The sequence below is a fragment of the Pinus tabuliformis genome, chromosome 2_1, assembly GCF_031772625.1.
Source record: "Pinus tabuliformis cultivar Carrire ecotype Pingquan chromosome 2_1, CPIR1, whole genome shotgun sequence".
NCBI classification, from domain to species: Eukaryota; Viridiplantae; Streptophyta; class Pinopsida; order Pinales; family Pinaceae; genus Pinus; species Pinus tabuliformis.
The window spans coordinates 116,073,926-116,087,247 of NC_142299.1; positions in this window are offsets into that span (position 1 = coordinate 116,073,926).

The following is a 13,322-nucleotide window of genomic DNA, read 5'->3' on the forward strand; positions in this document are numbered from 1 at the left end:
TCATCAGCACTGACTCTGATGGTCAAGGGGGAAATGCCGCCATTCCTTTGTCGCAGGAAGGAAGTTCATCAGAGCGCTATCTGGCCGTATATTCAGTCCCACCACCAAGCAACCTGGTTGTGTCCTTTGATCAGAACCAACTAGGCAGACCCCGGTTGCCAGCCAGTGTACCATTCAGAATTATTTGTCAAATATACAGAATGGTAATGGCTGGCACTATCATTGATGAGGGGGCATATGTGAGTATCCTTTCCTCTATTGCTTGGAAAGCGCTTGGTTCGCCAGCGCTTTCACCTGAGATGAGAAATCTATCAGGTTTTGATAAAGGAACCAGTCGACCTTTAGGGATCCTCCCCAATGTGCCTATAACATTGAAAGGGAAGACCGTTCAAATGAACGTGATGGTCGTTCAAGGACCCTTGGATTATAACCTACTCCTTGGACGAGACTATATATATTGCATGGGAGCTGTACTCTCCTCACTCTTTAGAGTAATGTGTTTTCCGCATGAAGGAAGAATGGTCAAGCTCATGGACCAACTTTCGTTTCCCGGATCACACATCGCAAATAGTCATGTGCCATCCCTAAATGGTCTATTCATGCAAGAAGTGTCTCAACCCACGGTCCGTCCTCCTGATGAGCGTGAGTAATCCGGGAGGATATGACTGGAACCCAGGGGGCATGCATCTTGGCCTGCTTCGGCAGGAAAACTTTGGGTATAGGGTAGGTTTCCGCGGGAGAATATGACTAGTCCGTACCCCGTCCGTTATTTGGAAGAGGGGTTGTTCTAGAATAAGATTCTTTTGTCAAAGTTACGTGTTTTGCACCAGTCATTCACCCTTGTCTATTTCGGTAGACATTGCTGAGGAAGTGTTTTGTTTGAAAGATTAACGAGACAATCTTTGGGTAACCTGAAATAGGTAAGACTCTCTCGATTAAAACAAATGTTTTGGCGGAGGGTAAGTAGAGGTAACCTTGAAACTCTATTTTATACCTGGGGGCATGCAAACCTTTTGGAGTGCAAGCAAGTGGCAACTATTTATTTTTTAAATTTTTAGGTCCTCCCTTTAAACCTGTAGGTCTAACCCTTTAAACTCGTAGGATTAGCCGTTTCCGAACTTGCATAAAGAAAGGAGAGGGAGCATAGCTTTGGTAAGGCGCAAGCTCTATAAAAAATGGGATCTTTCATGAGACACTCTTATCTTATGACTGGGTAATCGAGCAGTTTTAGCATAAAGTTCATGCTCATTAAAAAATAAACGCAAGATCCGAGCAGTTTTAACGCGGTCTTCATGCTCGTTAAAAAATAAATATAAGCAGTGAGCAGAGTTTCCTCCAGTGTTTAAGCTCATTTTTAACTAAAAAATGAACCTATCCCGGTAAATAACCACTATGAATGTAATTGATCAGCCGTTAAAGCCTTGGTCGTGTTTGCACCTGCCACCTCCACTTTTCATTTGGCCGATCGTTGACCCCCATATGATTGTTTACCCATTTTGAGGAACAGCTGCGAAGAGTGATTTCACCTAGCCATCCTTGTGACACTGCCGTGATTGGAAAATTCCAACCTGTACCTGGAATCAGTTGCTATCCCTGTTTATCACTCGTTCCTCAAAAGACGAGTCTTCTTTAAGCTCTTTTCAATTGACTCGTAAAATATGAAAAGATTGTCGAGTTTTGGCCTTCCAGCTCGTTAAAGGACAGAAAGAGCTATCCCTCCTCTAGATTTTAATCTTTTTTGACCTGAGGGATTATTGCACAAAAAGGTCGAGCGCTTGTTTTATTCGGCTCGTTAAAATTATCGAAAACTCATCCCTTCTGTATTGTTTTATACTTTTTTGGACTTAAGGGATTGGATGACGAAAAAGGAATTTTGGAGTTAACTTTATGTACCTTTTCAGACTCTCTAAAAATGAAAAGGACCGAGTTATCCTTGTCGTTAGACTCGTTAAAATTATTAAATAGAGACAAACTTGTCTTTAGACGAGAACGAGTTTCCCTATCGCTAGGCTTGTTAAAACATAGCGATGGGCTTGCCCGAAGGGCAGGTTATAGAACAAGCATATGTTATCCTCCTCAAGCTTGACAAAAATAAAGAGGTACTGGTCAGCAATGACTGGGGAAAAATTGGGAAAAATCAAGAAAACTTTGATGGTAGCAGGTCGCTCTTGAACATGACACTTTTCCTCCATACCACATTCGGGTTGGGTTGTTTCATTCACCGGTCACATCACCATGGTCTCGCCATACCATCCATATTTGGGGTAATGCTACCGATCCATCACATCAGTGTCACCATATGTTCAAGAGAAGTCGTTCAGAAAGAGTCAACCGGGTCCCATCCACTGCCATACATTATCCTTCATCCATCCATGACCGCCCCCCTGAATCATATGTCACAGATCGTTTTCACCTCCATTAAAATCATTAGCTCCATTCCGTGTCACTGATGTGGGATTCATTAAGGCCCTCCTGTGACGGATCGCTTCTTGTCGACATCAGCTCATTATCCAAGAAGTTGATCTAGGAACAACCCCTTCAGTACTTTGAAGCTTGCATGCCTCAATGGAAAGTTTCTCACTTCCGGCGACAGGTATACATCAATGACCTTCGACCAGAAGATTTTGCGTGGTGTTCGACGCCAAGTCCTTTATTCACACCACATGAATTGTACTATAGTACCTTGAGGGTCATTATCATTATCGGTGATTCCTCTCGCGCTTGTTAACGGTTTACATCATTGACCGGTAATCAAGCAATGTCTTTCCATGTTCGACTTCAGCGCAATTCTCACATGGATCGACTTGTACTTAGAGTGAAGATCGAACGAGTTTGAATACCCCGGATCTAGTTTCATCCATCTGGGCTGCGATATATATTCAGGAAAGATAAAGACATTTGACATGTACATCTTTGCAGCAGATGGTCATCCTACTCAAAGGATGATAATTTCGCCAGAATTACCAGTCTACCATCAGACGATCATCTGTTCTATGTACAAAAATGAATTTATAAAGCTGAGCATGGGAATGCCCGCCTCAGCTAGATCATGAAAGCAGAATGAATCATAATGTATTGTATTGTATTTTATTACAGGTCTCCTCCCAGCAGATGGATGAACTTCGGACCCTCCTAGATAAAGAATTTCACCCGATAAACGACCTCATACTTTAGGGGGCAACTGTTATAGACATTTTTGTGCCTTACAGCCTCGAGCATGAAATGTCCATAATCTAAGGGATCCAAAGTCCCTAAACATGTTGTTCCTACCCCTAGAGGAACAAGGCCAACTAACCACATCAATTCACAGAAGTTCTCCACCTGAAAACACTCAAAAACAAGCCAATTCTGGATCATGTCAACTGCTCGACTGAGCATCTGCACTGAATGTCAACTGCTACATTGGCTACCTGCGTTGAATGTCAACTCCAACACTAGCTACCTGCGCTGAGCGAGTTTGGACATGTGGCAGAGTCATTCCTTAAGGTGTCAATGCCCAGGAAGCTTCCAAAATGACACTTGCATCAAGGAATTCGACTGGTGATGAGTAAGAGGTTCCAAATCTCCAAGTGGAAGCAAGAAACTCCAAGTGGACTCAAGAACTGACAGAGGGAGAGGACACTAGTCATATCTCAAGCTGACTCATCCTCTCTCCAAACATCTATATATGGATCTCTCCTCCATGGGATCTAAAGGCTGGAATTTGGTAATTGCAAAGAATTGTTGTTGGTTTGTGGCTGGAAATATTGGGTGCTTAATGCTTTGAAGGGAGTTGAAGAAGGAATTCCATTCTGCTGGGAAGGAGATGCTGGATTGGAGCCCTATGGGTTGTATCTCTTCCTAAACCCTGTTACTTATCAATAAAGCTATCTTGATTCTTTCCTATATGCTGGTGTATTTTGTATGATTGCATTAGTGTATTTGATTTGCTTCTAATCCTGAATCATTTATGAATATGTATATTTGCCTTTGTATTGTGTTCTTCTCTTGTCACAAGTAGTTGTTCTCTTGTCACAGGTAGCTGTTCTCTTGTGATCTCGTGGGATTCAAGTAGCTGTTCTCTTGAGCAAGCGAGGAGACAAGTAGCTGTGGACACACAAAGAGAAGATAATCTAGATCGAGGGACAACCGGAAGACAACGGTAAGTCTACCAATCTCCCCTCTTTCACATTTCATAAAGGAAGAAATCATGATAGCTGTATTCGTTTGTTGCTAAGGCGCTATCACACCTTAGGTGGATAGGATCGTCCTGCATAGGCATTTTTCCCCACAACAATGGCTCTAGTTTAATGTAAGTCCATTGTTTATAAAAGGCTCAAAGCCTAGAACACTTTCGATAAGGCCTGTGGGCTATAACCCACAGGTCAAGAGTTGAGATTTATTTAAGAAAGGGGGTTTTGGCCTATAACCAAGATCTCTTTTCATCAATCCGCTCTGACCCTTCCTCTTTGTTCTCATGATGGAAGAGCTAGGCAGAGCGATTAAAATGGCAAATGCCGAAGGAAGAATCCAAGGTATCAAACTCACATTGGATGGAGCGGCAAATACTCATCAACAATTTGTGGATGACACAATGTTGCAGGGCATACCCACAGTCAGGGAAGCCAAAGCGATCAAAAAAATATTAAATGACTTTGCTATGGCAGCTGGCACAGAGGTAAGCCTCAACAAATCAAAAGGTTTTTTCTTTAACACTGACATTGCTATTCAGAGAAACATCACCAGGATTCTTTGGTTTCAAATGGACCGATTACCTTCCAAGTATCTGGGCATACCTCTAATAGATAAGCCTCTAATCAAGTGAGTATGGGAGCCAATACAAAATAAACTTCAGGACAAGATCATAAATGGACATGTAGGTCTTTAAATTTGGTGGGGTGCCTTGTGCTCACACAGGCTGTCTTGCAAGAAATTCCCATTTTCATGTTCTTAGCTCTTCCTACTCCTAAAGGAGTTCAACAATAGATCAGGAGCATACAAAGAGATTTTCTATGGGGTAGAGGAGAAGAAAAAAGAAATGGGCTCTAGTGGCCTGGGACAAGATATGAAAACCCAAGAGCCATGGTGGTATGGGGCTTCATGACCCTGAAACCCTCAACAGAGTTTTGGGAGCTAAACTCTAGTGGAGGTGGATCAAGGAATCGACAACCCCCTAGACCAGGCTTTGGAAACAAAAATATGCCCAGAATTGGCAGGAGAAGGATCACATTCAAATGTCAGGGCATATTAAGGGCTCCCACATTTGGAACCTTGCTTGGGGAAATAAAGGTATTGTTCAGCAACATAGTTTCTGGGAGATCCGAGATGGGAACCTGGCCCGGTTTTGGGAGGATAATTGGCAACAAGAACCCAAAGTGTATAAGGATGAATTACCATCTCTCAAGCATGATACTGATAACAAAGGCCTATTCATGGTAAATGACTTCTGGGACTAGGTAAGGAACAATGTAAAATGGAGAATTTGGAAGGATCTAGGCCACAGTGAAGAGAGACCTTTGAAGGCCCAGGTAGACTATCTTGCTCAGGATCTAGAACATAGAAGGATTTTGGTATCCTCCTTGGCTGACCAACTAAAATGGGGAAGGAACACTGAAGGATACTTCAACCTCAAAGAAGCTAAACAGGTAGTAACAAGGTTTCACTACCAAAACCCTCATCAACTATGGAAGAATCTTTGGTAGAGCCCCCATTGGATGAAAATAAAGTTATTCATTTGGCTAGTTCATCAAAGGAAAATTTTAACTTGGGAGAATCTCCTAAAAAAGGGCTTCACTGGCCCATCCAAATGTTACCTATCTGACTTACAAGAGGAGATGATGGATCACCTTCTCAACCTCTGCCCTTTCACCTCTATTGTGAGGGGATGGGTGGCTTCAATCTTTAGGCACACTGGTAGGGATAAACTCAACATCTCCAACACTTTGAAGAATTGGAGGAAAAACTTCTCAGGAATGAAATCATCAATAAAGCTTGGACTTTGGTTCCAGGATTTGTTATCTGGGATGTTTGGAAAGAATGTAATAGTAGGATCTTCAAGAACAAAGCAAGCAAGCCCTAGCACATAATTAATAAAATTTTGAGGCAACTCAAAGACGCAGTCAGAAGCTTATTGTGGAAACTTCCCAAGGACCCTCCTTTGCCCCAAGATGCATGTATACTACTGCATTTGGGTCTCTAGTTTATAAGCCCACAGGGCATAATTAAGGGTGTGAGCCAAATAAATGCAGATATAAATATTTGGAAGCCTCCTCCACATGGTTTCTTAAAAGTCAATATAGACGGAGCGTCTAAGGGCAACCCAGGGTTAGCTGGTTTTGGGGGTGTTATAAGAGATGAACAGGGATGAATAAAGGAGATCTTTCATGGCCACTTGGGGAAGGCCACTAATAACATGGCAGAACTCATGGCCTTAGAGCAATGCCTGGAAATCTTGGTGGACTCAAATTCACACAATGTCATCATTGAAGTAGATTCAGAATTGATTATTAGAGTGGCCAAGAAAATATGCAATGGTATGGCACTGGATAAAGTGTCGAAACATTGGAGGCTATCGCAGGTCTTTCTCCATATTTATACCCACCTACAAACCTTAAAAAATGTAAAATTTTTCCATGTGAAAAGAAAAGCTAATATGTTAGCTGATCGTCTGGCGAATGAAGGAGTGATTAGTAATGATAGGGAAACTCCGCACGCTTGGGAGCTGATACCCCCAGGAAAACTTTTAGATGATTGTCTCTGTCAAGCTGCCAAAGATAGGGAATGATGTCTTGACAGGCTGGATTGATGAGGCTCAAGAGACAGGCGGGAGTACATGGATGCTTAAACTGTTTGCTTGTTGATTGGCAACAGTCCGCAGATTGTATTGGCATTAGTATGCCAACGGATTTGAGCAGATGGTCGAGATTAGCGAGGGAAGACCAAGGACGCAGTGGCATGGAGATTGACTTTGGACCGATAGATCTCAGTGGAGTTAGATCTATGGTGTTTGGGCGAGGGAGTTACCTGATGGTTAACGAGTAGAAGTGGGTTGGAGAAACCCACAAGTGGATTTCGGGTAGAGGAAGGTCCGTAAGAGGTAATTCCTAGTTGGCTCAGATTCCATACACACAGTGACACGTAGCAGCGAGATGAGAGAGGGAAACTGCTTTTGGGGCAGATTTCGAGTGCACAAGTCAACCAGCCGAAATAGGTGTGAGCCGTTAGATCTGGTCGAGAGAGAGCGATGATTGACAGGCGAGGAGCAAGTTTCGAAGTCAGGAAGTGTTGTGACCATTGGATTTTCTATAGATCAACTGTGTACAAGTGCTAATGTTTCTTCAAAAGGGAGGATTTCAAACTTTTTTAAACTTTGGTTTGAGTTACAGTCGGGTCCAGTTAAGTAGAAACGGGTTGAGAAACCCACATGTGGATTTCGGGTGGAGGAAATGCCATAAATGGTATTCCCCAGTTGGCTCCAGTTCCACTCACTCAGTGAAACGTATCAACAAAGTGAGAGAGGGATACCACTTTTAGGGCAGATTTGAAGTGCACATGTTAACCAGTCGAAATACGTGTGAGCTATTAGATTTGGTGGAGCGAGATTGATGGTTGACAGATGAGGTGCATGTTTCGAAGTCAAGAAGTGTTGTGACCGTTGGATCTTGGATAGGTCAATGGTGAAGAAGTGCTGACTTTTCTTTAGAGGGGCATATTTCAAACTTTTCAAACCATTTTTTGTGTTAGTAGTAGTTTAGCAGAACTATGCGACTTTTGGAGAGGTCTGTTAGCTTAGCGGAAGCTCTAAAGTTGTCAGTGGATGATAGAGAACCCTTGGGAGTTTAACACTCCTTCCTGTTTAAAAGTTTTTGGAAATTCGTAAGAATTAGTTTGATCCTGGCTTTTTTTTTTCCTGTTGATGGCATTCCCACAATAGGCTAGTTCTTGTTTGGGTCTTTGCAAAGACGTGTAACATATGTAATATACTTGTACAGTTAATAGAAATCTCCATTCTTACTTGACCAAAAAAAAATTATATTACCTTTCAATAATATTAATATTAATTTATCTATTGTTAATAATAATAATTTATTTATAAAAATATTATTATTAATTTCTATATTTTATTTGACTTAATTTTTATTTATTTACTTATTTATTTCTTAATTTTGATTTCTTTAAAATAAAAATTTTGATTTCTCCATTATTTAAGGTATTACCCTTAATGTTTTTTCGACTTAATTTATTTATTTAATGATTTTGTTTATATTTATTTAATGACTTTTATTTTTAATTGTTGGGTAGCGGAAGCCCCACACAACAATTAAAGGGCTTGAAGCTGGAGCTTTTGGGTAAAGTTAGGACAAAGATTCCACTGGAAGTGCAGAGTGTGAATCATAATAGGTCGAGTCAAAGGGTAGTCCACCCAAAAATAATGTAAATAGAGTCGTCCCCCATAGGGATCGCAGGCCAAAGAAGGGTATAAATAGAGTGAGGCTCTATGGGTAGAAAGAGTAGAGTTTTGATAATATGAAATGTAATGGGTTCTTGGAAAGATATTTGGAAAGCGTCTGTAAGTCCGAGTCGAGGTATTGGGGTAGTAGGTAGAGGCTCTACAGCTGTGTGTGCATAGGCCTGGAAAGTCCGTAGCGGTGTGCGCGGACCCCTGCAGCTGAGTGCGCAGGGCAGATTCAGATGTATTGAGGAAAAAGTGGAAATAAAGATAAGTTTCTTCTGGAATTCTGTGTTTCCTTTGAATTGTCATTTATATTTGTTTAATATTATCTGCTTATGGTTGGAATGAGTATAAATCTAGGTTTATTTTAATACGTGAATCACGTGTGTTGGTTAAATGTTTGCTTAAAGACCTTGGTAATTGATAACCACATCATTTAATAGAATAATGCACTAATAAGGAAGATATACTCAAGCTAGAGTGTGCGAATACTAAGTAGCGCAGAGCTATAAACCAGTGCGCGAAACCCCCAGACCACACCAAGAAATCCCTAGGGTGCAGAAACCTGGTTCCAGCATCCTCCCTTGCTACCTCGGGTGAGACCTCAGTCCACGCTCTGTGGGATGTTACCGAAAGGGCCGGCTATGGGATCTGTTTGGCTAAATAACTCTTCCAAAACTGGATCAGGCCCATATAAGCCAACAAATGGTTCCGTTGCTGGGACCGGGATCTGTGTAAGGGGTGTCTAATGTGGGAACATTAGAATCCTATGAATAAAGAACTCGAAGATTGGTGGGATCTGAAGCTTCACGAATTCGTGGTTTAGGAAAACAGAAACTCGTGGATATCGGAGGAACAGTGGTTAGATCGCTATATATTCATTGATATACACGAGATCTTCTTCGTAAAATTCCCGATAGAATTGTACGAGTGTATCGCGAAGTTAGCTGGTAACGTGGGAAGGTGCAAATTAGACTAGCTGATAGTGTGGACTCCGAAACTTGTTCGTAGGCTGGAAGCTACCGAAGATAAACTTGCGCGCGCAGTAGACCACTGGTTAGATCAAATTATAGGGGTATTTATCACTGAATTCACGATAGATACAACTGTAAGTTACAGCGAAGCAGAAAGGAAATTTCTCCAAGGACTGCGGGGTAGATACATCAAATCATTGAATACTTGGATTAAGATGCTATTGTGCGAAAAACAGATCCTGCGCGTATATCGATGTCTAAAGTAATGTGGAGTGGAAGGGTTTATCGAAGAACAAGAGAAGTAGGAAACAACCCTTTGATTTCTATCTCATGAGAAAGTGAGGAGGACCACACTAGGTTCTTTCCAGGAAGCACGATTCGATTGATTAAAGAACGCATCCCACTGATACCACCTCCGTCTACACCGCCACCCGCTTCACCCGTGTCGAGTCCATCCACACCAACACCCCCTCCACCACCAAAAGCTGGGATGGTGACCACATTCAAGTTATCGAAATTTCAGGGTGTAGGGAATGAAGAGCCAAGTTGATTTAGGTTTGTGATAAAATCTGTATGGGACGCGCAAGGCATAACGGATGAAAACATTAAAAAGGTCACACTGGTCAGTGCACTACAGGACTGCGCACTGACATGGTACATAAAATACTCAACTGACCATCCAAATGAGGAGATAGCAGCGATACAAGACATGCTTAATAATGAGTTTGGCTGACCAAAGTCTGAAACCCAGTCGGTCATTGGGTTCAAGGAGATAGCGATGTTTCCTGGTGAAACTCTGTGGGATCTAGACCAGAGATTAAAGAGTACTATTTGTGAAGCTAACATGACTTTGACAGATGGGCAGCATTGCATGTGGTTTGTGGCGTCTTTGATGCCCCATTTGAGGATGGCTTTGTCACAAAATAAGATCTCAACCCAAGCCGAGGCACTGGAAACAACAATGAGGTTACACGCGACCCCAATACCAGACCTAGGGTTGGGAGTTCAGCAAATACATGCACCAAAACTTGAGCTTGGAAGTGCAGAGTCTGAAGCAAGGAAGAGTGTCCCGACTAGAGGTACAACCGAAGGTAGGCTGTATTAAATGTAAGAGCCAAGCACATGAGAAGGACCATTGTCCGGTTTTCTCGAACCATCTGGCAGAAGGAGGCCCGATGCCATTAAAAGTGGAGGTACAAGTAGGGTCAAGTGCTCCACCTGTGCTCTGGTGTGCAATTTTTCTAGGTAGGAGGAAACAATGCCATGGACAGCTACCACCTATTTCCAACCTTACGACAACCTCCTCAACACTTATTTTGTAACTTTTGCAGAACGATGGGTCACGAGGAGAGGGATTGCCGCATGTTGATGGATCAACCACCTACGTATAGGATGCAAATAGAGAAATGCGGGTAGGACCTGGCCACACCATTCGCGCATGGGGGATTCCTAATATGCGGATGAGGGTGCAGAGGATGGGGGCCCTGATAGGGCTGTAGACAGTTGATCTGTTATAATTGTGGTGGACAAGGACATTACACTCAGGATTGTACGAATCCAAATAAACCCTGTTGTCCATTATGCTACATTTTGATCACGATGCAGTCGATTTCCCTACTCTGATTGCTCAATTACGGGAAAAAGGAGTGCTCCCAGCTAACCCCAGCTAGCATGTCCAGATGATGGAGGCTGAGCCATGCACTGAAGACCCCAACATAAACATGATGCTTAGAAGTGGCACAACTACAGGGGAAGATAAGGGAAAGAAGCCGAAAGAGGATACCTGGGTTCGTAAGGCTCCTGCAAAACAACCAGAATTTGACTTGGCACAAGCAAAGGAAACCTTTTTGGAGGCTAAGAAAATTTTTGCAGAAGCATCGACTTCGAGTAGTAAAGGGAAATTAGAACTGGAACAGGAAAGGTCTTTGATAACTACCTTCTTAGAAACCTGTATTGAAGGTTTTAAGGGATGCTAATGCGGTGAGAGGTTTATAAGAATTATTAAATAGATGTGCTGGGGCAGACAAACTGTGCTTGATCTGCAAATTGGGCAAACATGTTTTGCATACTGATCGGGAGAAGCGACTGACCGTCCAGATTGGCAACTATGAGATGGACTAGGTAGTGTTAGATCTGGGGTTCGACACAAATGTCCTACCAAAACGGACTTGGGAACGCATGGGCAGGCCTACACTGCAATGGTCCCCGATCTAATTACGAATGGCCAACCAGCAAAAGATTTTGCCTATGGGAAGGTTGCAAGGGGTTATTGTGGACATCGACGACGCTAGCACACAAACAGATTTTGAATTCATTGAAATCATGGATGACAGTAACCCATATCCACTGTTATTAGGGGTAGATTGGGCAACAGACATGAATGGAATCATCAACCTTAAGAAACGAAAAATGATCTTTGAAAAGAATTCTCTTCGAGTAGTAATTCCATTAGATCCAACTGAAGGAACACGTTATACTGAACCTGTGCATGACAACAACAGTGATGGGGAACTAGACTGTATCTATTAGCTCATAGCGTGAGATCGGAACAGGGTGAATCCAACAGCGGACGATCGACTCTCATGGGACCGTGATAGCTCTTGCACATTAGATTTGGATGAAGAGGTTGAACGATGGTAGAACCAACTACATGAACTAACCATATTAAATTGCAATAGGATGGTTGCAACGGAAGCCATAGAACCATCCATGGAGGAAGCCGAAAAACTGGTTGCCTCGGTGAGGCCGAAACTAGGTGCGCTGATAATATCTACGGTAGCACCCCAAACGACCTTGGCTTCGGCAAAAAGGGCAGTCGTAATAAAGCAAAGAAGAAAGCATGAAGGTCGTGGACAGGTGCAGGCACAAGTGGCTAGAAAAACTAAGGGAAGCAGCCTAAAGTGACTCTGGTCGCCAATCGCTGATGACAACGTCCACAGGGACTCAAGGGGTGGCCCACATCGTGATGGTCCAATTACACATACCTTTTGGAAGTTGCAAATACCATAGCCTAGATGGCTCTAGCATAAGCGATGGAAGAAAGCTCAGAGGAAGCTGGATAGCTGCAGGCCCTGCGTTGACAGCACACCCCGGGTACGGTCGAGAGACTAAAGAGCGATATGTGGGAACAGATTCAGCGGAATGTCACACCGCGATACTCACAATAGCGTAGCCCCTCTGTACATAAGGCACTTCAGACCACTTAGGAATACTGCTAAGAATGACCGAGCTGTGACCCTGCTGGGAGGCACACATCCTCGGAATTGAAAAATAGCTACCAGAGTGACCAAGCGGTGCTTGTAGCCCAAGCTGGCAGGGAGAGTACGACGATATACCAGTGGAGCGAACACCTGACTAGTGGTCGATGCTACAGTCTTGGCACCCCGTGCAGTTGAAAGAAGGCGTGGGACAATAAACAAGTCTACAGGAAGCCAGTTTGGCGAAGCACTTCCCTCCCAACCGTAGCAGCGCCCGAGGAACTACGCTACTGTGTGGACCAGTGAATAGATGACTGTTAGCACCACTATTCATGACAAGGATTTTACTGTATTGAAGAAAGGAGGGGGCGGTGGACCTTTAAGGCGAAAGTTCCAAGTCGAATCTGCTAAGATCCGTCGAAGGGACGGTAGCCCTATGCTAGAAATGGAGGGAAGAAAGTCATTCAAAATCTCAGCTTTATTTTATGATCGGGGCATGGCACAGACATATTGGCACTATACATCAGAGTAGAGTAGCATCGAGTTAGCTCCCAAACAACCCATGAGTACCATGGCTAGAACCCGAGCACGATTCGCGGAAGAAATGCAACTGAATCCGGAAGAGCCAGAGGGCGGGAGTCGGGCACCGGGGGTTCCGAAATCCCCATGCACACTGCGAAAGAAGAAGACTAAGAAAAAGACAGGAATAGTTCAAGCCTC